The sequence below is a fragment of the Filicampus tigris genome, chromosome 14 (assembly GCF_054856515.1).
Source record: "Filicampus tigris isolate MCC_2025a chromosome 14, RoL_Ftig_1.0, whole genome shotgun sequence".
In the NCBI taxonomy this organism is placed as follows: Eukaryota; Metazoa; Chordata; class Actinopteri; order Syngnathiformes; family Syngnathidae; genus Filicampus; species Filicampus tigris.
In genome coordinates, this window is record NC_141230.1 from 6,601,161 (window position 1) to 6,627,731 (window position 26,571).

Here is a 26,571-nt window from a genome sequence, read left to right on the forward strand (position 1 = left end):
ACAAACACAACCCCCACTGTGCATGTAATTTATAAATGATTGGTTAAAATGTGGGCGGCACGGTGATCGACTGGTTAGCACGTCCGCCTCACATTTCAGAGTTCGTGGGTTCGGCCTCCCTGTGTGGGGTTTGCATGTTCTCCCCGTGCCTGCGTGGGTTTTCTCCGGGTACTCCGGTTTCCTCCCACATTCCAAAAACATGCATGACAGGTTAATTGAACACTCTAAATTGCCCCTAGATGTGATTGTGAGTGTGGATGTTTGTCTCTGTGTGCCCTGCAATTAGCTGGCAACAAATTCAAGTTGCCCCTCGCCTACTGCCCGAAGACAGCTGGGATAGGCTCCAGCACTCCCCTTGTGAGGATAAGCGGTATAGATAATGGATAGATGGATGGTTAAAATGTTGATGCAGATTACATAGGAACGTCAAAAGATAGTTATAATTATTATGGCCCGACATTAGGGAAACAGTTTATCATGAAATGAGGAATGGCAGAATTCATTTAAATTCTTAAGGAGCCACGTGAAAGAACTGAGCAGAATAAAATTAGCATAACTCACAATTGGCGGAGCAAAAAAAATCAGTTCGGAAAATGTGTGAAAAAAACAATCCTTTATTTGATGATGACAAGTTCGGTGCTTTAATTGGGCTGGTACGCAGCGGCACAAAGTGCCAGCACTTTTTGACGGCGTACCGGGATTTCACATCGAGCCCAGAGCACCGATCAAGGCGGTCCGCAATTGCCCACATCACAGACACACGGCCGACGACATTATCCAAAAGGGGAGATATTGCGTGCGTTTACGTGCCAATGTCATGCACGAACTCAAGCGAGTCTAATTTCTTTTTCGCAATGTTCAAGTAAAGCGTACTCTGGCATGCCCTGATTTTGATGCAAATGAGTAATGCTGTGATTGCTGGGAAAACACTACATTCCATCCCACAATAGCGCTCAAAGGCGCAAACGCCTCTTTAAACCCAATTTTACCACCGCAAAGCCTACCAAAATACCAAAAGAAAGAAAATTTCACCCATGCACACAGTTACAGTGCGCTTTGCGCTACACTTGCGTCTGGAACAAAAGTAGGGCCCTTCAACTCACTTCAACAGTTCCTTGAAACCAACGTGCTACGAGATGGCACCAAAGAAACACTTTTATTACCTTAGCATGAGCAAACTGTATTTGTGATGGGGCAAATTGTCAATGTATGAAGATTTTATGTGCGTGCGTGTGTGTGTGTGTGATATGTCAGGAAAGACCATCACACTAGGTCATGAATTTAAAAATAGGTTGATAAACACACCCTGCTCATGACAGCGCCCTGCACATCCAATCACCCTCCACCGTGACATTGATTGACAGCTCCATCGCAGCATGGCGGGCAAACGTCAGTGCTTTGACAACCTTCATCAGCGAGGCGGTGAGGAGGTGTCAGCCAGGGCACCTGCTAATAACTGCTCACATCGCATAATGAGCAGCGGTGCTCTTGCGAAAGCAGGTTCTTCTTGTATTGTCAGCTAGCCTATGATGATGCAATATCTGACACTGTCAAAGACAGATCAGTTGAGCAAGATGTATTATTGTGGTGGTAGTTTGCAGCGGTATACATCTGGACTGCATCACACTGAGAGCTTATCCTAACAACGCAACATAAGCAAGTGTGCAGTGTGACCTTTCGTGAAACTGAATAAATGATGCACATGTTCAGTATGTAATAGTTAGATGGTCTTCGGAGTGCGTGAAGAGGCGTGTCACAAACAGACCTACATACCAAGGTAACCTGACATTATCATCATCAATAATGTAATGTAAGGGAATGCAAGGGAAGCCAACGAGGGCAACATGAGAGCTGGAAAAAAAAAATCTGCTTTGGTGCATCTGTGTTACTGGCATGTGCAACAAACTGTAATTGTTCATGTATTCGACCCACTCTTGATAAGTAATTGACGGGCGACCAGTCTGCAGTGCAGTCTGCCTCTCACCAAAAGTCGATTGCGATCCCCGCAACCCTGAACAGGACCTATAGCTACCTGACTATGAACAACACAAAAAAATGTGGTTGCGTTTTGGACAATGGAACACATGAATGGCATTGCAAATCATTTCAATAAGGATTTGACATAAGTTGAGTTATCAGCTTGGTCATTTCATGAACTAAACTGTCAGCGGCCGGATGCAAAATTCTGGGGCGGAGGGGTGGGGGCTGACAAATTTTATGAATATGGCCGGGGGGTCGCGGCCGGAAGGGTACCCAGGTCAAGGGTGGAGGGTCGCGGCCGGACGGGCAAAAAAGGGTCAAGTGCCCAGCTCTGCTGTCAAGGTGCGCTTTACGTAATTTAGTTCAATTTCTTCACCAGAATTGTAATTTATAGAAAACATTGTTTTTTTCCACTTGTATTTGCATTAGACTTTACAAGTGTACTTAATGCAAAGTCCCAACCTAGGATATTTTTTCATCCTCTTATTTGTACTTTTCCTGATTCAGTCCCCCACCCTCAGCCTTTGCTCCACTTCCCATCTGCTCTCTGACTTTTCCTCCGGGCAGCGACTAAGCCGTGAAGCCAACGATCAAATCGCAGATGAACAATCCAAACAGAGTGCCATCGCAAGAGCGAGAGAGCGAGAAACCGAGCGAACGAGAGAGTAGGGGGCGGACCTTAAAGGCAGCCAGTGGATTAGGACCCATACATGTCCTCTTGGGACAAAAGCCGAGTGCTGTATTAGAGACTTTGCCAGACCGTGCTCACAGTTTCCTGGATGGCGTTGTGTGTCGTGCACAGGAATGTCAACGTAAAAATATGTAACAATCACACACACACACACACACACTGGATTATCAGCCTACAACCACAGCATCAATGTTCCCAAACGTCCGAGGCCCTCAGCATCATCAGCACAGCCAGGCCGCTCATGCTCGGTCCACCTAAATACTCGCTGACCCGCTTTCGCTAAGCGCGTCTGTCCGGCTGCGTCTGGTCGACTCAACTTAATGAAAAGATGTTTTCTGGGACGCTTACGTGAACAAAGGCAAACAGCGCTCATTGACGAGAGAATGTCAGGATTGGAAATCCATACATTTGCGTAGCCTGCATGAAAGTTGATGCCGATGTTTACCTCGCAAACAAAGTTGCCATCATACGTGTCTGCTTGAATGTCTGACAGAAACTTTCCGGCTCGATAATTGAGTGTTTTTTCCGTTCCCATTGTTGCTTCTTGCTGCAAGGCCACTGATCAATAACGGGCGCTCAAGAATTCTTTAGACGAGTATCGCCAATACTGAGCAATGACATGTTGATAAGCCGTGAGACACTGTTATCTCTCATGGTACAGTAATGACACCTGGTCTTAAGACAAATAACAGTAAAGTTCCGTTTATCATGGCAGATATATTCCAGACCTGACACCGATAGGCAGAAATCCAGATTATAGGGAGACGAAAAATAGTTTTCACATCAACCACATTGTTCAAACACATTTAAACTTAAACGTTTTAAAGTATTTCTTCAAGCATGTTCTCACTCTCTGTCCGTTTTCCAAAGTGTTCAGCTAAACAATCTAATTTAATCAAACAAATGTTAAGCCTAACGCTAACATATATGGCAAAATGTAATAGATGGGCTACCGCAAACTAGCACAGTGTTTACACTCATCATTACCTTTCAAATAACTGTTACGTTAACAAACATAGTAACATATCACCAGTACTCACAGGCATATATTCTCTCTACTCTAAACGACGACTAAACGAAGCCAGGAGTTTAATTGAGGACCTTCTCTGCTTCTTCTTCTTCTCCTTCTATTAGGTTGAATCTCTGCCAGTAAACCTCAGTGCTGAACTCTAAATGTTCCACTTTTCGACCTTTTCTACATCTCCCACAATGCATTGCCGCCGGACATATTGAAAGGCTAGCCCCAAGAACAAAGAGTCATTTGCCATTCGTCATGCCTTGTACATGTGTCATTGTTGGTTGTAATAGTCGGGGGAAAGGGCGGAAAAGGATTCTTTAGACTCCCAAAAATCATTACAAAACAGGGATTTGACGCCCACCCAAAAGAAAAGTGATCAATTAACCCTGAGCTAAGCTGTTGCTATGGTTGTAAGCCACAAACAGCGCCGTCGGCTATAGTGTAGCATTCTGGCGAGAGCTTCACCTAAACACAGACGTGTTGTTGTTTCCCGTGTCTTCGTTAACTGTAATACAAAAAAAAGTAGTATGTAACACCCTGGACTGCTCCCTGCATGATATTTGAAGGTTTAAACTTTACCGTAAGATTGGCCCCTAAATTTGATTAGCATGTCTGCCTTTAACTGTATAGCATTTAGCTAGCAGACACTTGTTGTTTCATCAATTGTTTTACATGCCAGTTTTGCATGGAACAACAGCTTGGAGTGTCAAACGATCAATCACCTCACCTGTTTTCTGAAGCCATGATTGGTTGTTACGTGAGCCCTGAGCAACTGTGGTGTCATTTTTCAGTTGACAGAAAGTGGCAGAATGGCCACCCCCTGAGATGGACAAAAACAGGTGGATCATACTGCTTATTTTATATTCCACAAACGTAATATTAATCAGAATTCTGTGCTTAGACTAGTTGGGCTACACAGAACATAATATTGTAAAGAAAATTTTTGGGTTGACTTCCCCTTTGACAACGTACCAATGTTTGCGACGAAAAGGCGACGCAGCCTACCGCTATAGTCGAACGCATGGGATTGTGGTATATGTTACTATTTTTAGCACATAAATCGAACCCGTCTATACTGCAGAAACCCATTGAAATTGTTTAAAAGATATGCAAATATAGCGGAGGTTGGAATGCTGAACCCACTGTTTCATCATCACCGTTGTTCAGTGAAAAACATGTAAGCCCAAGGTTGCTGTATGAGGCGCTCCTCAACATATCAGCTACTGTACAAGCAGACACCGCTTCTGTCACCGTGTGATTCATCGGACAAGACTGGAAGTTCGAAACCAGGCCCGTGCGGGCTCACATCTGCCCTTTAGCTTTACATTCAGGCACGTTATCTCCCCTCGCCATCACTGCTTTACATACAACCTCACAATCACACATAGTACGCCGGACGTGAGCTTGCATGTTTTGCAGCTAAATCCAGTTGCTGGAGGTTAAATGTGATTTATAGATGAATGAAGTACATATTTACTTGTCTCTGTGCAAGTTAGAGGTTCTCCAGTGAACTTAATTTAGCATAGCTAAATATTGCTAAGCAGTGATTAAGTGTGAGAGTTAAGTGACGTGACAAAAAATAGAGCAGGTGAGCGTGATAGTCGCTACTGGATCTTGACTTCACGTCCACTGCGGGCCATCGGAGTAGCCTAAAGTAACAACCGCGAAAGGCACTTGACCCAAAAATGTATATGAAAATAATGTTTACTTTTAAGTGAGCATATTGATCAGTGCTGGGTACGTTACTTCCAAAATGTGATATGTTTCATATTACTAGTTACTTGCATTTGAAAGTAATGTGCTTCTTTACAATATTAACGTCTATGTAACCCTAACGTTAAGTTACTTCTTACTTTTAAGTTACTTTAATGCTTAATGCTTTCAACATTTTAAAAGGAAAATGCAAAATTTGCAACCACAGCTGGTAAACTTAAAATGTAATGACAATCTTTAACAATAAGGAGTATGATGTTAAATGTTTTAACTCTATGGTGGGAAATCACTGCCTTTGATTAATATTTGCATCAATAAAATTTTTTTAAAACATTGGGAGTAACTCAAATTCATTTACACGCATGGGAAAGATAAGTTTAATATGTGTTTCTAATATCAATAACGGCTAAAAAATATTAGTTGATGATAAACCCTAGCTACAAGTAAAACTAATTGGTGTGTTCAAAAACTGCAGGCCAAATTTTGATGCAGATACTAGTGAAATGAAGCTAAAACAGCAACTAACAGGCCCTCAAAAACCCTTTTTTTCATCGCGAATCCTCAAAATGATCATCAATATTAAAGGCCATGTTCCACCCACATTCGATGCAGTAGAGCCGGCCTGGCCAACCCACGTCTCGCGAGTAGGGTTGCTAACTTTCTCACTCCTAAATAAGGGACAGGTGCACGGTGCCACGGTGGTGTGAGCATGATGAATGAATTTGGGATTTTTTTTCTAATTTTCACGTTAATGCTGAAACCACATTCAACTAAAAATAAGAACAAACGAAAAAAATGGACAGTGTTTTTCACAGGACAGCGACGATATGTCACCTCATATGAATCCTCATATGAAACCACAATTTGGCTCTTTTCGTCAAAAAACGGGTGTAAGAAATCTGAAATGTAAAAGAGGAGTGTGACTCACCAAATTTATTTTTACTCTGGATATTTCTGGCTGCTTTTTACTGACCCAAGCAGTCTTCTGTCATTTTGCGAGGCCAGAGAGAAGTCCTTACATGACAGGTGGAGTTAGGGCTGTTCGATTTTGTCTAATAAGAAAATCCCGATTATTTTCTCTCAAACCCAATTTTACGATTACGATTACAATTTCTTTGTAAAATAAAAAATAATGAAAAATGAAGTATTTTGAATCTCTTTTATTTAAAATGCCAGTCAATTTAAGTTCAATGAAGGGGATCGGCTGGCTAAAATGCAGCCTCCTACCAGCCCGACCAGAGCAGGGATGGTTCAGAATGGTTCAGTTCTATTCCAGGCAATAACAAGTATCAATCCTGGGCTCCTAGCTCACCATCGACCTGGCCAATTCCGTCAGTTGAGCATACGCTCCACTTCACTTCCTCACTCACTCGGCAGTCGGCTCAGATAGTCGGCACCTGCAGCAAACAATCCCCCACATGTGTCACTTTCTCCTCGGCCAGCGGACAATCGGTTCCGCATTCAAGCAATTGGATAGAACGCGCTACTCACGTGACCGCATGACAAAGACGGAAGTAACCACCGGAAAACAGAGATCTTAATACGAAGAGAGGAGTAACATAAAGCACAAATGCGAAGAGAATGTACAAACAGAACACAATACAGAAAGTACAACGGGGCTACACTTAGATACACCAAAAATAACAAAATCAAACGTGCCGATTTGAACGTTTTTAACATCCTTTTATCCAGAAAATTCGATTACGGTTCAAAATCGCTTAATCGAGCAGCCCTAGGTGGAGTGATTGCCGCTTGTTCTGAGATTGACGCTTTATCTGATCTAGGATCTTTCATGTGTAGTACAGAGAGTCTCCATTAGGAGCGCTGTAATGTGCTATCACTGTTTAAGAACCAGCAATGTATGTTCGAGCAAGTATAAAAGTAAAAGACATTGAGCTGCCAAACCGTTTGTGTCCGTTGTTATTGACAATCGATCGCCATCCAAAGCTTTACTAAAAGCATCTTATATTACAGGATCGGTAGATTGCAGTTTTCTGTATTTGCAAGAGTTGATATATCAATATACGGGACATTTATATAATTTATATATATATATATATATTTATATAATATACGGGACAGTATACTACTCGTGAGCCACGGCTCCTGAAGCCCTTTTCAAAACGAATTTAGCTGGGCGCAGCGCATCGTCATCAACCCCATTCATTGTCTACGTGGTGAGAGGCGCGGAGCACGCAATGGAGCAGTAAAAGTTCCTTGCTACCGTCGTGGTCTTGTTTCACTGCAAAATAATGAGCCGTTCAGCATAAAATGTAATTTTCGCATTTAAGCGCTTCACTTCCGGGTTCGTGTTACGCCGCCAATCGGGTGCCGGTATTCACTGGAGCACTTGACACATTTGGGCTAACAATTCTCCCGCGAGCTATATAAACAAAAGCCAGCCGACGATATGTCACCTACTAGTACATTTATCTTCAGATCAAAAAATTGAGAGAACTAATGTGAATTGAAGCACATGTTGATTATGGACACTTTCAATGCATTTAGCAGCCCCAGGTCCCTTCCGGGTTACCTCCTGTGTTATCGTGGCTTTGCAATCAATCGGGCGAGACGGCTCACTTTTGTCAACGTGACTTGCTGTCGTCTGGCGGGGAACGGTGCGCGCCGTTGTGACCTTCGCTTTGCCCAACTTCCACCCCTTGTCTCGGACATCACATCAGAGACAATCCTCCAAATTTAAGCATCTCAATATAACAAGGCTGGTCAATTATTTGATTAATTGTTACTCGTCTTTTTCTATATGCGTGTTGCCTTTATTCAGAGGGTTGCCTTGTTTCTGACTTGAAAAGCAAAGAATCTCTGTTAGTAGGCAGTATCAGATTTCTAATGATATAAATAAGAAATATAATCCTTTCAATTTAGTGAACGGAACTTTTAGCATGAACTTTCCAGGAATAGTGAGGCTTAAGGCAATAAGTGAGCTTTCTCACGATATTGCAATTAATGTCATAATCACATCAATACGGCAATAAAACCAAACTGTGAGCTTTCGATATCATTAGGACAAAAATTTGGCCTCTGACAGAACTAAGTTGCCGATACCTGGGCATCATTAGAGCATTTCAAGTTTGAAATCTTCAGTGGAACTTGAGTTCCGTCCGTACAAACATCAACCAGGAAATTCCAAAGGGGACGACTGAACTTCGCAAACACAGGCTGCTCACTTGAAGGTTGGACAGACAAGTAGACAAGGTCGTTCCCAAAATTTATGAAGCACATGTATCAACTTGCTTGGAACATTGAATGGGCTAAAAAGGCATACAAGGAATGGGAGTTCATCAAAACATGCAAAAGAGAGTTAGTGGATACAGTTTATGTATACTCGTGTAAGTTGTGGCTCTTTGCAGTAACGCAGTAAAAATGGTGGCTCCTTGGCTCTGAGTGGTTGGCCACCCATGCCGTGGGCAAAAAAGGTTTGTAATCTAGCGTGGCCCATCTATGTAGGATACATGCACTTTTGATGAAACGCACTGGTCAATTCGTAACCACACAGTATGCTGCCACCCAAAAAATGTCTTTTTTATGGGCGTTCAGAGAAACTGAACCGACGAACAACTCAAGTTGTACATCAAGCAAGAATGGGAAAGAATTCTTCCTAAAAAGCTTCAACAATTACTGTCCTCAGTTCCCAAGCACATCGTGAGTGTTAAGGAAAGGTCATGTAACTAAGTGGTAAACATGCTTTTTTTGGAACATGTTGCAGGCATCAAATATGAAATGAGTGAATACTTGGGGGAGAAAAAAAAACACAATGTAGTTTGCACATCAACTATCTTGTCTTTGTAGTGTGTTCAATTGAACATACTTTGCGGTTTGAAAAGGATTTGCAGATAATTGTATTCTATTTTTATGTAGGTTTTACACAACATCCCAACCTCATTAGAATTTGGGTTGGTAGTTAATGCAATTTACTTTCCAGAATTTTCTGCTGCAATGCAATTTACTTTCCACAATTTTCTGCTGAAAGCACAGTATGCCTACCTTTTTACAATTGGCCCCCATTGAATTGTCTGTCTACTGGTTCCTGTGCTCCATGTCTAACTCTTACAGTACATCCATCAATTTTCTATAGCTCTTGTCCTATTATTGCTGTGGATGAGTTCAAGAATAACAATATTCAAAGTCACATTGCCATATTTGGGCAGTTGATTTAAATTCTTCAGTAAATTTAACACGCATGTTTTTAGAATCTGGCACGAAGATAGAAAACCTGGTGAAATCCCTTGTGCAGGCAGAACAGACAAACTCCGCGCAAAAAGGCATGAGTCGAAATTCAAACCCTGAAACCTCAGAACTTTAAGGCCGGCGTGCAAACCACTAACTCACCGCACTGCCCAGAAAGAATATAAATTGCAGCTAATTAGACGACGAGCAACGAGTTGTTATGAAGAAGAATGAACAATTGCGCCGCCATCTTTTACAAGTCCTCCACGAGAAGAGCGAATGAGGCTGATGAAAAGACGCACGGAGGCTGCGGCAGAAGGCAAACAAGAAGTGCTGTCAAAATAAATAGAGAAAGGACAATGGGTCACACATTGTAGTGTACGTGGAGCAGCTGGCTTTTCACTCAGGATGAATGAGTTCACATGACATACACACACTCAAACACACGTATATTGTTATTCGAGAAAATTACTTTACCAGTGGGGAAAAACAAACAAACCACAAACTAAATGCTAAACGTTAGTACAATTTATTTTGAACCCTAACCCTGCAAGAGTGCACACTTGGGCTTCAAAAACAGGATAAAACTATTTAAATCACACAATTCACCGGCTTTACAGGGTTTACAGAGAGACTTTATTTTTCATTCAACTGAAATGATTCCCAACTGAAATGATTCCCAACTGAAGATCTCCGAAGTGCCATTTTACAGCGGTGTGATGCGCTGAGCAATGTAAAACATCATGTGATTCATCAAGATGGAGTTCATTCATCTATTTAGCACACTTTTAACACTATTATTCATGCAACGGCTAAAAACAACTCACAAATACTTTGAAACAAGTTCTTCCGTCACATACAAGTTCTGGTAGGATGACCAATCATGGCGCAGCTTCAGAAAACAGCTGAGCCGTGATTGGTCGTTACCTGAGCAACTGTGATGTCATTTTCAGTTGACAAAAGAGACAAAATGGCCGCCCCCAGAGATGGCTAAAAGCGGGTGCATTTTGCTACTTAACTCATATTCCACAAACGCAATATTAATGAGAATGCCGTGTTTCAACTAGAAGGCCTGCATAGTACATATTCTGAAAAAATATATGCTTGGGTTGAACTCCTCTTTAAGGGGCCATAAAATGTCACGCCCCACTTTTTCACGATTTTTATTTGTAAAAAAAAAAAAAAAGTTTAAAATATTGTATGAATTTCATTAGACATCATGATGGTGTCACACTTCACCAAAACTAAAATCCAATTTTATATATTTATGTTTGAAACTTGAAATGTGGCAAAAGGTCAAAAAGTTCAAGCGGGAGGAATATTTTCGCAAGCCACTGTATATAAAAATGCATTCAACAAGTTTCTATGATTCCGACCATCCTTGCGGGTGAGCTAGAGTCTATCCCAGCTGACTTTGAGGCAGTTTACAGCCTGGATTGAAAGACAAACAACCAGTCACAGTCACATTCACATCTATGGCTAACTAACATCCATGTATTTGGAATGTTAGAGGAAGTACCCAGCTAAAGCCCACAAAGGTCAACGTGCTGGCGAAAGTAAATTCAACAGAATGTAAAATTATTTGCAGCGGGTTGTTTGTTTGGACTTTTGCTTTGCAAAAGAAAGCTTGGTAAATGTAATGAAAAAAACAACAAAAATAACATAACAATAAAAACAGGCCTTGTGTTGAGTTGCAATAACCTTCAACAATCTCTCAATTGAAATGAGCTGAGGGAGCCAATGGAACATTCATGTGAAAATCCATTTAGAGCTGTGGCACGCACGCACGCACACACACACACACACACACACACACGCAATTCAATTTCCATTCATTGAGCAACTAGTTACCCTTGTGCATAAGTCACACGACATGACTGACACACCCCCTGCTAACACCTGGCCGTTGCGTAATTCTACTGCCAATCGGATCTCATGATCTGATGCCATAAATCTGGCTACTGAGCCACCGTCACACTGGCGGCAGATTAACTCAATAGATTACCGCTACAGGCGGATGCTAATCCACTGCTAACGTGTATGCCAGCGCAGCACAGTCAGGCATGTGTGTGACAATAAAGCTCTGTTTTGATTGACATCTGGATAGTTGTCATACATTATTGGGTCAAAATATTAGGAACAGCTCTCAGTATGAAGCACAATAAACCACAAATGTAAAAAGATTGTTTACATGAATACATTTCTGTCAGTGTCAATAAAACGGAGCATTATTATCTTTGCAGAGGCACACAAAGGACAAGACAACAGCTCTCCTCCATGTCTACAATACTTATCTTCATCTACCTCCCTGTCCCCTTGTTACTGCTCAAAAATGGTGGTCGCCCCCGACAACCGCTTCCCCCCTCCACCGTTGTCCTTGCTGATCAACTCTCTGTTATTGTCTCATCCTATTCCTTCCCTTGCCCTTTCCTTCCTCCATCACACCACCCAAGCATTAACAGTCTCCAGGGAGGCCCTAAAGGGGGGGGGGGGGGTTAGAGGGTCTTTTTTTGGATTGTGCCCACCGAGGGTGGCCTTTATCCCAAGAGATGACACACTTCCAAGTCAAGAGGACGTTTGTTACGTAACAGCGTCAAGATCGTCTGACTCCACTGATATCTACTGAGTGTACACATGAGTGGAGCGACAAAGGGGGCTTAGGAGGGAGAAGTTTGAAGCTGGAATAAATAGCGATGAAAGGATGGGGGGGGGGGGGTAGCGGCGCAAGATTGAGGGAGAAAATGACACAAGATGATAAACGATCTGTTCAACAGTACAATATTGCGACACAATTTTAGTGCGGTTGCAGTTAAGTATGTTCAATTAATAAGTGTGTGCAATTACAAGTGTTATCACACAATGTGTTCAGGAGGGTTCAATTAATCATGGGCAGATAATGTGTTTAAATGTATTTCGGCAATATTTTGGTGAGGAAAGAATCATGAAAGAAATAATAAATTACAGTGATAAAATACAATACAGTGCCCTCCATAATGATTGGCACCCCTAGATAAGATGTGTTAAAAGCCTTGAAAAAAATTTGATTTATATAATACACAGAAGCATATTCTCATACTGAAAATTGTCGAAATGGTTCACCAGGCACAGAATCAAGCTCTTCCCATGGTCATCTCAGTGGCAAGACTTCAACCCCTTCGAAAACCTGTGGAGTGAGCTGAAGAGGAGAGTCCAGAGGAGGGCCCAGGTCGCTGGATGATTTAGAGGGATTGTGCCAAGACGATTGGTCCAAGAGCCCTTCTCTTTTGTTGGCAAAGGGGGAATGTATAAAGTATTAACGTCAGGCATGGTAATAACTGTGGCACTCACGATTTGATGTTAAGGAATTATTTCTTAATGTGCCGTTTTTCTTTTTTTGGGGGGGGGGGTGGCACAGGCCAGTGATAATAAGACAATATAAGTGTGTATTTTCCGGGCTAACAATGCCGATTTCCATGCTTAAAGTGGAAAATCAACCCAAACATATTTTTTTCAAGGATCTGTTCTATGCAGGGCCACTAGATGTAACAGGGCATTCTGATTAATATTGCGTTTGTGGAATACGAGCTAAGCAGAAAAAGCCACCCATTTTTAGCCATCTCAGGGGGCGGCCATTTTGTCATTTCTGTCGACTGAAAATGACAGCACAACTATTCATGGCTCAGGTAACGACCAACCACGGCTCAGCTTCAGAAAACAGGTCAGCCGTGATGTGTCGTTACCTAAGCCCTGAGTAGTTGTGATGTCATTTTCAGTCGACAAAAGTGACAAAATGGCCGCCCCAGAGATGGCTAAAAACAAGTGGATTTAACTCTATCCACAAACGCATTATTTATCAGAATACCTTGTTTCAACTAGTGGGCTTGCATAGAACATAATCTTGAAAAAATATGTTTGGGTTGAATTCCTCTTTAAAGAACAAGCCACTCTTCACAGCCCTACAGAGAAGCCCTTATAGAGATTCCTGAGCTTTAAGGCCTTGTAGGGCAATCATTTCATCAATGGAGTCAAATAAGGGACAGTTAATACGTTTGCAAACTAAAATAAAACAACAGTCCAGACTGCTATCGGAACGCTGTGTGTTCGTGCGTGGGTGTGTGGGAGGAGGAGCGCACCAAGGCGAGTTGGATGTGAGCCATGTATGCTTCAGAAAAGGAGATGTTTGCTAAATGGCCTGATGAATCTTTCACACAAGATGAGACACAGATGAAGGCAGAAAGAAAAAGATGAAGAATGAAAAGCAGGATGAGGACGATAAATAATTGACTGTAAGGTAATTAGCTCGCAGGTGTTGAAACTGAGCACGTGCGCTGTGATGATGATATTTTCACAAGATTTTAATGGATCTTTTTGAGGGATAAGACTTTCCAGACAAGATAAAGGAGATTGAATATTCATACTGATAAACATCACCACACAGAATTACCAAGGTTTCTCCTTATTCCAAAAAAAGCAAACGCTAATTCTTTCATCATTAGATATTCTATTTCCCCCCATAGTCAATTCTCTTTTCTACTTGCGATCATTAACCCCTCGTGAAATTGCTTTTCTTTCCTATTCGTTAAGAATCTTAGGCCAAGGCCATTTCCCTTAGCAACGTGACACACTGTAAGCATGCCTATCATAACCCAAGCTATATGGAGTTTGATTTTTTTTTTTTTTTTCCTATTTTACAGTACACAAGTAAGTCTGACTTTACAGATGCTTTACTTTACAGATACAATGCGCCCTCAGTGTAGTACCATGACTTGCCACAACACAAGCACTACTTGAAGAGATGTAGCATAATTAACAGCACGAAGAAGAGGCAAAGAGAGACCCCAACTAAGCGTCAGGAAGAGTGGTTATTCCGAGAGAGCAGAGATAGTATATGCACGTAAAAATTGTTTTATGTGGTTTGTATGTGTTAAAATAGCAGCTGTCTGACGGTTAATATTTCACATTATATTGAATGTTTACATTAATCTAGCAGACTTTCATTACAGGAAATTATGTGATTTGGTGGTACACTTTGTTTTTAAATATACAATGTTAAATTGTAAATTTAAAAAAATGTAAATGTGTTGTCAGTTTTACAGTCAACTTCAACTGGGAGTGGCAAATAAACAGCTTGAAGCAAGCATGCATTCAAATTCAGCCTTTGAAAAGATCATTTTGACCGAGGTATTCATGTGAGAACATGTTACATGACAGACTGTGCATATTGTTTGCAGTGGTGTACTGACTAGACTTTCAGACCGCCGCCCCCAAAAAATGCGAACAATTTATTAAATTCAAGCACAATTGACAGAAGTGATGCAACAGCAAGAAATAAAAATAAAAAAAACGTCCTTGTTACGTAGCATAACAGAGCAGCCAGCCTGGCAGACGACGCCCTTACTGGCCCAGACAGTCGTTATGCAATCAGCTCCCAAAAAAAAAAAAAAACATACACTCTTTTGAGCCATGTCACAGTTACCCACACAAAGTACACTGTTGATATTACACTTCTGCTTCCACACACCACAAATTGCAACTTTTACCAAGCAAACTCAGGTGACGCCCATTTTGTAGGCGATAAATGACAGACGGGAAACTAAAAAAAAAAATAGTCGTACAAAGCACAGTTGGAAGCCCATTTTTTTCCATCTATGTAATCGATTATTTTCGCACCCCACACCCCACCAACTTCCTTGCTGGGCAATATTTAAACGAAAGGCTCACCACTGCATGGAAGCCTCACCACGGCCGGACTAAATACGTCTCCTATAAATGCAGCGTGGTTTATGAGGTCCTCAAAGGTAAATAAAGCTCAAAAAAAAGTCCTGGAAGGTGCTAAAAGGAACCGCATTTTGTCCGGTCACGGTGAGGCTTGCATGCAGTGGTGAGTCTTTCGTTTGGGGGTTTGATAGTGGTAATTTGTTGAAGTTGGTAGCCGGAAACGCTAACGGAAGCCCGTTTAAAATCAAAGGCGGACCGGCCTATAGGCAGGTACCATTTTTGGCGAATAAACGGACGGCTGAGGGGTACCCCGGCTGTAGGTGGAAGGCAATAAACGGACTGCAAATTTTTAGTAAAATGCCCAGCTCTGGCGATTATCATTTGATATATATTATTATTTGATATATATATATATATATATATATATATATATATATATATATATATATATATATTATAATATATACATATATATATATGTATATATATATGCAGTATATATACATACATACATACATAGATAGGGGTGGCATGGCTCAGTGGTTGTTTCCCAACCCGGAGGTTGTGGGTTCGATCCCCGCCATTGTGACCATGTCAAAGTAATCTTGAGCAAGATACTGACCCCCCAGTTACTCCTGATGCTGTGTCATCAGTAGGTAGATGAGGTACAGTGTGAAGCGCTTTGGTAGAAAAGCTCTATACAAGTGACAGACTATTTACCATACATGCATACTGGATATACAGTACATATACATACATATATATACATATACATTTTTCCTGTATACTTGATTTTTTTTTTACTGCTTCTGCTAGAAAGCTGCTGTCAGTCGAGCAAGAAATTAATTGCGCTTGCATAAGGCAAATGCTTTCCTGTCTTTTTTATTTGAAGGACAAGCCTCCAATGAGTGGGAATGTCAATGCTGAAAACATATAAGGGAGTGTTCGGTAAAATGAGCACCAAAGAAACACAAGAACAAAAACAAAACTCAAAGCCGTTTGTGCAGACTGTGAATCAAACATCTCAATGTAATAATGAAATGTATGTTCCTTACTTAATCTGCAGGATAACCATCAGGCAAGGCACCACACTCTGACCTCATTTCCCATGAAGTAGAAGAAGAGCGGTAATTGCTGCTGTTCTGTGTTCTTTACATAATGAAACAAATTGAAGCTGAGGCCTCTGGCGTTAAAATGCCGAGCAAAATAAAGCAAAGTGAGACAGATGGACAAATGATGTATTGAAGCCACTGAAGCTAACATTAACTAACAACGACATTACTTGGGCCCTCGGAAACAAATAATGAACAGTATTAGGCAACTCGCGTGAGAATATTTACATCAATATAAACACACTACTGAGATAAAGTACCAGAGTAGATTTAGCTGTGAAACACTCACCAGAACTAAGAATAAGACACACACACACAAGACATTTAAAGACAGGTGACAGGATGTACAGATGCATGGGTGTAGAATTGATGATGTGTGCATGGACAGATTCATTCAATCGAATAGTGGATGGATGAATGGGATGATTGCGCAAAGTGCGGTGTAAATATGCACAGGCCTAGGCTAAGTTTTGATATTTTTGCAGACCCGTGCAAGCTGATGCAGCATGGTGTATTTTAAAAAGTGTGTTTCGCCCTGACCAAATTTACATCTTCTGCCTGTGGAGGTCTGCTTGCAGTTCCTTATAAACGTACTTCGATCTCCTGCAAAGACTCCAGTAAATCAGTTGCCGCTTCCGCCTTACCAAGGACTGTGCGTGTCGATTTTAGGGGGAATGTGAAGAGCCACTTCACTTGGCTGCAAATCAAGTCAGCTGTGCTCACCCCTACTACGGCGCAAACCGCCCATTTGTGACTGGGCCAAGCTGCGTGCGTCTGCATACCATCACTTGGAATTGCTCGCCCTTGCACATAGTTTATCAGAAATACAGTGAACAGGAGTAAATATATTAATATTTACTATAGTTAGTTAGTTACTATAGTTATAGTTAGTTGCCGCAAGTTTATTTTTGGGGACGAAAACCAACGCTAAAACTGAAACTGAAAAAAACTATTTCATTAACTCATTCAATCCCAAAGACATATTTACAGTATATGTCTTTTCACAGTCCAGCCATTCAATCCCAGGAATTTATTTATATTTGTTTCAAATTTTTTCAAACGTCAGGTAAAAAGAGGGTCTTAAAATGCCTGGTTCCTGATTGCGTTAATGAACCAAATTAAAAGGAAAAAGAAAAAAATGCTCCCTAAAAAAAAAAAAAGACAAATGAAACCACATTTTACGTTTATATAACTAACGAAAACTAGCTACAATTACAGAGAAAATGTCCATCCGAGCTTTATTTAAGACTTTAGAGTTAGTGCTGCACAATATATCGAAAAAAACATTGATATCACGATAATGCCCTTTGCAATATGCATATCGCAAATACATGCAATAATTTTCTAATGGAATTGTATGCTTTTATCTAAATTTGACCAGTCAGATGCAAACTTAAATGTTCATTGCTGCCCCATAATTGGACATTATCTAGAGGAATTACAATTAATCAGCTAAGAACACACAGAGCTTGCTTATATTGCAGCATGAAAAAAAAAATGTACTTATTTGATGGGATCATAAAAATGTCATTTCTTCAGGTTAAACATTGCAATAATATCGATATCGCCATGGTCAACATCCATATCGCATATTTTTCCAAAATTGTGCAGCCCTATTTAGAGTTGTTATGCATGTGACTAAGAAGCAATATTGGTAAACTAAAACCAATACTAAAATGAATGAAAACTTAACTAAAACAAAGCATTTTGGAAAAAAATAGAACTAATAAAAGCTAACAAAAGCGTTCTGATAACTAATTAAAAATAACTAAATTTAAACATAAAACTAAAAACGAAATAAAAAAATACTCATAATGAAAATTCCAAAACTATTACAACCCTAATCTGGAGGCCTGACTTTACCTCAACCTTTAATAACCAATTGTCTGTCCCCTAAATAGTGTGGAACGTAACTGTTTAGGGTCTGACCTCTCGTGGTTTTGATTGGGTTAATTGATCCCACCTGCTGTGACATTTGACTGGGAAGAATCATCAATCATGTCTGAATTTGCGTGGGATCAATTTAAACTGGATGTGTCATTCCCCAGAGCTCTGTGGTTGATTGGCAACCAGTGCAGAGTGCGGTGTTGTCTGTAGCCAGTCATACTAAATAAATCAGCTGCCATACATTCCAGGTAGAGTATATATAAAATGGATGAATGGCTGTTTTCATTGACTCTGTTATGTGGCTCTTTCCTTGTTGGATGTGAACAACTGCATTATTTGTGCTCTCCCAGATTTCATCAAGGAGAGGCAAAGCGAATCAAGCAGATTTGAGTTAATCATCTCTGCTAATAACCGCAGCTCCACGCGGGCCACTCAAATGACGCACATATGGCGTGATGAATCTAGCGGCGAAGGGATAAGCGTGATAAAAAGATGAGAAAAGAAGGTGGGCCATGGACTTGATGGGTGGCCAAAGCCAGACAGACAAGGGAGTAGGAGGCAGTCGTGCAGCAGGCATGAAATAGATGATGATAAATGCCATTCTGTTACTACCTCAATAGAATTAGAGACAACGAGATGGGAAGATGGAGCGAAAATGTCTGCGTACTATGGTTTAACGCCAGTACTAGAAAAAGTTGTGTATTAGCCATTTTTCATGGGCTTCTACAAACAAGACTTCAACAAGAGACGAGGCAGCAATTACCATACTGCGCTACCTTTAGAGTAGTTCACTGCATATTAATAGATTGCCAACTGGGACAGAAAATGTCAATGGAAATGTAGTGGTTCAGATATCTTAACTGGCACGGGATACATTTTCATCCATTATACAATCACCATGTGATTGCTAGTTCAGGTCTTTTGCATTAAGTCAGATGGAATACAAAATGTAATTGTTAGTATTCCCCATAGAGGAAAACCAAAATTGATTTAGCAATACTCGTGTTGTAGTGTAATACACGATTCCAATTCTATATCATCACTTCAACTGAGGGCAACTTTTGCCAAAAACGCCTAAAAAAGTGCACCCAAAGTAAATTTGTTGTTGTTCTTGAACCATTTGGAGTATCAGCATAGTTTTAGTCTCTTTTTGAAGATAACATTTTGAATTTTTCTCTCAAACAGTCAGAATCGGTGTAAGTGCTCCTGTCACTGAACTATGGATGTTTGAAAACAGAAAATAAGGTGAATCTTACGTTCGTCTAATTTCTTTTCACAAAATCTGCCTTGAAAATGAATTTAGAATGTTGATTAGGACTTGAAAACACTACAGGATCAAAGCTTGAGGTCTCCCCAAATTCCAGTTTGAATTTGACAATAATCCTACAAAAAATGAGCATTTTACACGTTTTCCTAAGGAAAGTTACCGGGCGAACCTCAAATGTTCCATTTGGGTGACCTGTGCACCCATTGTGAATACTTTTTTTTTTTTAATTCTACTATAGTGTAGTTCTTTTTTGCCGTTGTTTTGCCATTACGCGCAAAAAAACCCAACAACAGCAAAGGAGGCTCCGCGATAGCAGAGAGTCTTTTTACGCACAGATCGCAGGAGAACGTAGCACGAAAAAAAAAAGGCGTTTACGCAACGAGGTGTTTTTTTTCCAAGAGGATTTGTATGACACGCCCCATATCGTTGTCTGGGGAATTTTACTGGCTATCCAATGCGTCAGTCACCAGTCAGTTCTGCTGTGATTAGCCAAAGCTACGTAAGGATACATAATGGGAGTGACTTTTTTACGCACAGCCATTCATTGGCTTCTGTAGGTCTCTTTGATGGGAAAATCCTTGCAGATTGGCTAAAGTGAGGTGTCAATCAAAGGCCAAGGATTAGGCCTTTGTGAAGCTACGATCGCAAATGCATCAAAAATAGTTATATTTGATAGAAATTGGTAACCTTTGCAGCTGCAGATAACGTGGCTTTGTGGATGTAAAGCTTGGCATGGACTCACTATTTTACCGGAATACTTTGACTGGACCCTTGTCGACGTAATGGGACCATGTTTGATGACGTTGGACGTTTCGTGTACATTTGTGACGTTGTTATGGTGAGTCGCTATTTTGTTTTTAGATGTACGATTGTCTAACATAAATGCTCACTCAGTCTGCAGATATGATTGCATTGTAAAATGTTGGGCACCATTCAAATCTCCAGAAACTCAGCTTTTAAAATATGTATAACATGTTCACACATGTACTCAGCGATTTGTTTTGACAGATGACGTAGGTGGGCCGTCCTCACTTTAAGGGGCTAAATCCCATTCACATATTGCAATTCACTGGCGACCTGTCAGATTCAAGTGGGATCAAATTAGATCAATGCAGCTCTGTGATTGCCTCTAACTAATCCAGGTAATCTACTTTTCCCTTTAAATTAGCTGGGATAGAAAATGTCAATGGAAATGTACTGGTTCACACTACTGCACTGAAAGAGATCAATTGCCACTCAGTGCCTCATTTACAACCAACCTGTGATTGATTGAGGAATAGTCGAAGGCATAGTCAGTCTTTGGCTCGGATAGAAAATGCCATTGATACTGTAGTGATTCACATAGATGACTTGCTGCAGTATTATTCTAAAAAAGTATCCACTTTGCTGCAACGTTCTGTTGTCTTTCTGTCCACACTCTATCGGATAAAAATTTTAGTTCCTAGTTTTTGTCAATTGTTGTTTGTCAGTTATCTCGTTTTGGCTGAGGCATTTCATTTGGCGTGTTTTTCCCAATTCCCCGCACTGCTGTTTTGAAGTGGAAAAAAGACGTTCCCAAACCGAGCTGGGCTGGTAAATTGCTGGTTTTGTCCATCTCAAGTTATGCCGAAACAAAGCCAGAGAAAAAGCAAAAGACACTAATGGAAAGAATTCTTCCCATATGCGTAAGCCCTGGTTGCAAAGCGCAGTTCGAGGCGTGGCTCAACATGGGTTGGACCTGAACGTTTGACTCCGCCCACATGGATTCTCAACCTTTACGCGTCTTCTTTCTTTTTAACTATTTCTTGGCGGCTTTAAAGATGCGCCATCTTATAAAATCACGCTAATTTTTTTCTTTTAATTCTTCACTAACCAAACAAAATCACAAAATATCAACTGACTGAACCCAAATACTAACCTCAACCATACAGGGATTCCACCCCTGCTGGGGACATGTGCTGCACCCATTCTACTCATTTCCATGTGGAGGACAAGTTTTGACCACAACTTTTGAACCCACTGGTCTAGACAATCCAACCATCCAACCAACAACTCCCCCATTTTCAGGACCCTGAATGACCTGAACGAGCGTCTGTGGCTTCACAAACTCTGTTCACCCAGAATGGATGTCAAAATGCCCATTTCGACCACTTCCATAAAACAGTTAAGTTAGATCTGTCCGGACTGACTGAGGTGTGAAAGTTTGAAATTTTCGATGTGACGTCATAAGACGGTGCATTATTAAAACCGCCAAGGAAATATCCATCCCTCCATCCGTTTTTGATACCGCTTATCCTCACAAGGGTCGCGGGGCGTGCTGGAGCCTATCCCAGCTGTCTTCGGGCAGTAGGCGGGGGACACTATGAATTGGTTGCCAGCCAATCGCAGGGCATACAGAGACAAACATCCGCACTCACAATCACACCTAGGGGCAATTTAGAGTAATCAATTAACCTGCCATGCATGTTTTTGGAATGTGGGAGAAAACCGGAGTACCCGGAGAAAACCAACGCAGGCACGGGGAGAACATGCAAACTCCACACAGGGATCGAACCCACGACCTCTGAACTGTGAGGCGGACGTTCTAACCAGTCGATCACCGTGCCGCCGCCAAGGAAATAGTTCACAAAAAAAGTAGAAAGAAGGCACTTAGAATCCGTGTGGGCGGAGTCAAACGTTTGGGTCCACCGCAGGTTGAACCACGCCTCGAACTGTACTCTGCAGCCGGGGCTACTTGTTCCATGCTGTCTGAGCTGAAATCTCAGGAGATGAAATGCTGATTGACATGAATGGAAGCATGCTGGCACTGTGGGAATCTTGGGGGGGTGCACGTGTGTGTGTGGGGGTGTGCTTGTGTGTGTGTGTGCGTGTGTGTGTGAGAGAGAGAGAGAGACAGAGAGAGAGAGAGAGAAAGAGAGAGAGAGAGACAGAGAGAGAGAGAGAGAGAGGAGGCTAGAGAGAGAGAGAGATAATGAGACAAAAGAGCTCCCAGCCAGTGCAGGTGTGTGCCAAAACACCCACGGGTGGCACACGGCTGCTGCGGTGCTACACTAAGGTAATACACAGGCACAGGCACGCACACGCACTCACACAAGCATGCAAACCCCCACGCACACACACACACAAAACATGTATTAACATGCAAGCAAATGATGACCTCCTTGACAAAAATACAACTGAATATTACATAATATAATCTGCTTATGTATCAAAAATACATATGCACAAATGCAGGAAACAAGGTCATGTAACGCAGATGAACCGACACAAACAAGCAGCAGTATGAATAAACTTCTGAAAATTTGAGACAATAGTTAAAAATAAATAAATAAATAAATAAATAAACTAAAAAATCATCCGACCAGCTCTGTGCAGTTTGTCCAACATTGTAATCAACTAAATTCCTTGCACGTAGTGGTGGGCGATATGGCAAAAATATCATATCACGATTTTTCTAAAATAAAATCACGATCATGATTTTATCATGATTCTTTTTTTACATTGTTTTCTTTAGACTAATTTGCACATTTTTGACCTTTTCCTCATGTTAAACATATAAAACATATTTAAAATGTATATAAAACCCTAAAAGAAAAACAATGACATTTTAAGACAGCTAAGCTTTCTGAACAGGTTTTAATTTGAATAGTGCCAATTTTTATCAAAACGTTCAGTGAATGAAACATAAAAGCCGCCAGCTTCGTTTTTGTACTCTTTCCATCAATGCAATGTATTTTTTTAGGTAGTATTATGTAGACGTGAGTGTGCAAGAACAATATAAGGAATAATACTACTTGAACGAAGCAGTGCCTGGGAAATCAAACAAGCTGGCATTTTTTTTTACCTCCTGTAAAGTTGTCATTTTAACCCTGCAAGGATTCCACCCAACAGCGACGATATGCAGGTGTGTCTTTTTAGCTTTAGAAGGTAACAACTACAAAAGATACAACAGACAAGATGACAACACACAGCTTGATACCTGTTCAACAAGCTGACACAACACAAGCTAGCTGTCAAGGAAGCTAGCAATATATATTAGATTTTTTTTTTCCCAATAAAAATAAATAAAATGGCACTCATTTTACTGCTAACTGTATTGATTTACATTTTTAAAAAGTAAGGCTAAAAAGCTAACACAACCAGACATTCTTTTTTATTACAGCTGTCAGCAGTAATAATCTGCTCTCTGTTTAGTTAGCATGACTATTTTTTGTATTTTTCTTACTGTAAAAAAAATAATAATATTAAAAAAATAAAAAAGATTTTATATGTATATGTTTATGTAATGTTCTTTCAATGGGTAAGTTGGGCAACCTGCCTATGTTTTGTAACTACAGCTGAATATACTTCAGTGCCTTAATTCAGTGCCTTAATTCACAGCAAAACAGTGACCAAAGGTAAGGACTATTAGGACTGCGTCCTACATAAGTGCCGTTATTTGTCATCGCTACGACCTCCTTATCAGCTGTGAACTCATTTGCACTTTTTTTGCAAGCTCGTTCTATCTCTTCAACGCACACATGACATCTGCGATTTCTCACACGCACCATTAGACACACAAACACACGTACACTATATATAGACAGTCATGTCCCAAAGGAAGTCCTGTATGTGCGTGCTGTGTACGAGAATGTGACACGCACACACATGCACTTGTAGAGGAATAAAGTCATCCTTAATAAGCACTTTACTACAATAATGGCGAAGAGTGTCATCATGTAACAGAATGTCAGTGCCCTGTCATACTAAAGTAAAAATTAGCTAAACGGTTTATAATTACAGAAGAAGCATGACAATTGTAGTTAACCACTGTATGTGGTGGATAGAGACCAAGTCCTTCCATAAATATCAAAAATCGGACAGTAATTGACATGCTAGATTCAAAATTGCCTATAGCTGCTACAAGGTGGCAGCAAAAAAAAAAAAAAAACTCACTTCAACATAGTTCCTTGACACCAATGTGCTACAAAATTATGCCAAAGTAAAACTTATATTTAGATTGCATTGACCCAAGTACAAGAACAGCTAATAGATGGGCATTTTTGTCCACAAATATCAAGGATAGGTTCACCAAAAAAGACGCCAAGGTAAAGGAAACATGATCTTGAGAAGCGAGTCTTCACAAACTAAACACAGCTCACTTTACAGCATGCTGTTCTTTTGATTTTCTGTCACCCATCCATCCATTTCATATTGCGCGTGTTCTCATTAATATGGCAGGTAAGCTGGATCGTAGCCCGGCTGACATTGGGTGAGGAGAGTGCTACACCCTGGACTAGAGGCCAGCAATCGCAGGTCACATCGAGACACACAAATAAAATCAATTTAGAATATTTAATGAATCTGACGTTTGTTTTTGGAAGGTGGGAGAAAACCGGAGTAAAACCCACTCAAGCACAAGGAGAACATGCAGCAAATTACACACAGCAGGACGGCGGAAACCGAGGTTCGAACGTAGAACTTCAGAACTGTGAGGCAAACATGCTAACCACAATCCAAAACATTTTTTTTATAATCTCCACAGCCGCATTTTTCTGGCCAATCTCGTGTACCACGTGTACCTCCTGTTCCATTAAATCCAAACTCAAAATCATGCGACTTTAGAGCAGGGGCGGAGCCAGAACGTGGCTAATGGGTGGGCCTGGAAAAATCAGGGTGGGCCTGAATATTTCTCTCAATTAAAATGACAAACCGAATAGTATGAAGTTCAGATCTTCCTTAGACAACCACGATTATGCCACTCTTAATATTCAATTAAAAAAAAAAAACACACACAAATAATTTCATAATTTACTAAAAATGTAAAAGTAAATATTTTTTCATGAATCTCACTGGGTGGGCAGTCTCTCAATCTGGGTGACAATGTGCACACCGTGGCCCACCCATGGCTCCACCCCTGCTTTAGAGGTTCCATTGTACAAAGCAGTAAAATAAGTGTTTGAATAGACTGTGTCAATTACAATCATAACTGATCTCCCCCCCGTTGCTTTTATTTCCCCCGTCACACATGTCGGCATCAATCTACCATCATCTACATTTCATGCCACGCTCCACTTTTAAAGCTTTCTTTTCATTCCATGCCTCCTTCCATTATTCACATTGTTGGCTTGCCTCTGCTCCTCCTCCTCCTGCTGTGTGGCATTCCCAGCTGGATGTAGGACGCATGGCGAGCAGTAATGAGAGCACACAGCATTGTCTGCAGGAGGCACGCATTCACAGGCCATCATGGATCACTGTAACCATGGAAATGACTGCCACCACGGCGTCACCATGCACAGATGTGGCACTCTCGACACATCGCACCCACACACACACACACACAGAAAAATGCACAATTTCATTTTTCGGGTGCCATCACCACACTAAGCCAGAGCGATTACCTCAAAGATGCAATAATATACAACCAGCTCACGGGTTATCATAAAAGCCTTGGGACAAAATATTGTGTTTCACACTTGAAATTGCAATTAGAGGGGAACCTGTGAGCTCTGATGGGACAAGTCAAAAGTCATAACATCAGTAACTCTTATGTCAAACAGCAACATTTCCACGATGATGGTCGACATCAGATTTTTCCCTGTATTGCTGTGTGGCCCCTTACTGGCTGTTGCTGGCTAGTGGGGCCCCTGGGAGATGGCTTATGTTATTCCATATCAACGACACAATTGTAGACAGACACTACAATGACACGTTGGGATTTGTAGCGCTCCCTAATTGGGACCCGCACTAGCAGAAGGCTTGTTGAAAATAGTCACAGAGTACAACAAAATTAGGCAAACCTATCAACCAAAACAGGAGAATTGCATAATGTGAATAAGCATCTGTTATATGAAAAAAGGTGGCGTTGCCAATTTGTCCCAGTCTCACCAAGCATCAGAGAGTGTACTGCACATTCTTAGCTAAGATCAATTATAGAGAATACATGATAGTTCATAATTATTTGTTATTGTATACTTAATGATTTAACAATACACAACATTGCTTATCCATCGAGCAGTTTTTGGGGTGCTGGGGGGTAAGGGTGCAGGAGTCTCGTATCACT

At 41.0% G+C, this 26,571-nt stretch overlaps 1 protein-coding gene and 1 pseudogene across 2 annotated transcripts in view; one reads left to right on the forward strand and one right to left on the reverse strand.

Annotated features, from left to right (window-relative positions):
• The window catches only part of plcl1 (phospholipase C like 1), a 95,589-nt gene that overhangs the window by 33,845 nt on the left and 35,173 nt on the right, over positions 1-26,571 (reverse strand). The gene's annotated exons all lie outside the window — the stretch shown is intronic.
• Positions 1,725-26,571, forward strand: part of LOC147136135 (uncharacterized) — a 48,143-nt pseudogene continuing 23,296 nt past the window's right edge.